Source organism: Hermetia illucens, chromosome 4, assembly GCF_905115235.1.
Source record: "Hermetia illucens chromosome 4, iHerIll2.2.curated.20191125, whole genome shotgun sequence".
Classification (NCBI taxonomy): domain Eukaryota; kingdom Metazoa; phylum Arthropoda; class Insecta; order Diptera; family Stratiomyidae; genus Hermetia; species Hermetia illucens.
This window is the reverse complement of record NC_051852.1, coordinates 35,969,898-35,971,250: the sequence shown is the minus strand read 5'-3', so window position 1 is coordinate 35,971,250 and position 1,353 is coordinate 35,969,898.

Sequence of the window (1,353 nt, the reverse complement as noted above, 5' to 3'; positions counted from 1 at the left end):
CTTGTACTTTTACTAGTGGTTGGTTGTTTGTTTCCAGTTGTTAACAAGGAGGAATGCAAGTTGGCATGCCACAAACTAGAAAGAAGACATCAATCAGACAGAATGTGACATTAAACGACTCCAATTTGGAACAATGACAGCAATTACAAAGGACAACATTGAAATCAAAAGACAGATTATCCTTGCAAACAAATCCTACTTCGAATGTGGTGGTTAAAAATAGAAAAATATAAACTGGATGAGGAAGTGAACAATATGCAAAATTTTGATTCGACCGATTCTGTTTAAGGCAGAGAGGACATGGATACGAACCAGGCTGGAGAGGAAATGTTAACCGACTATAAAAGGGAGACGAAGATGCTTCGTTGGACTAGTGGCGTGTCACCGCTTGATCGCATCCGAAATGAGGATATTCGCGATTCGATATGGGGTTGCACCGATCGTGGAAAAATTGGAAGAGAAGCATCTTTGATGGTGTATCCATAAATCCTTTGTGTGTATGTATATTAGTGGTAGGGCAAAAGCCTAGCTTCTGAGCACTAAGACGGTGATGGCCCATTGCATTCGATTCCCTGTTATTTGTCGCAAAATTTCCGTTAGGGGTGTGATGCTATGCACCTAGCGCACATCACAGCCAAAGATCTGATATCTGAAGCGTTCATAGGCGGGACGTTCACATAGAAAATGCTTCGTGCGTTCCGCTTCTTCATTGCAGAAGGGACACGTATCATCTTCTACAGTTCCTATTCTGAACATATGTCCACCTAGTGAATTGTGGCCACTCGGAATCCCCACAATAATTCCGCAAGTCTTTCTGCTTTGCGACAGGATAAACTTTGTAGTATGCATGATAGGTTCTGACAGGAAAAGTTTGGTGTCTCTAGCAATATTTAAATTCTACCACCTGCCATTATGGGAAGCTGCGTGTTGAACCTAGAAATGGAGTTCAAACGGGTTCTACATTTATGAACGATTTTCGAAGTGATCAAAGGATTATTCAACGCCGTCAGGGCAGCCTGGCTATCGCTGCAGATTGCGATGCACTTGCCCTTCTGCCGCTCGTCGATCACTTAGGTTGCCGCCCTTAGGGTCACGTATACTTTAGTTTGAAAGACCACTTCATATTGTCCCGAAGGATAAGACCACTTCTCCCTTTTATTAAGGTTTAGTTTGCAAAACAACTTTATTAAAATCGGTTCAATGTCTGTCTGTCTGTATGTCTGTTTTTTTTTTGTGGAGGTGGAAATCTTCAAAAGACACTGGTCTGGACACACCAGCGTGTGGGATTTTTACCCACTAAAACATTAAAACCACCCCCCGACTCCCTCCCTGCCCCGCGGAACCACCATAAGG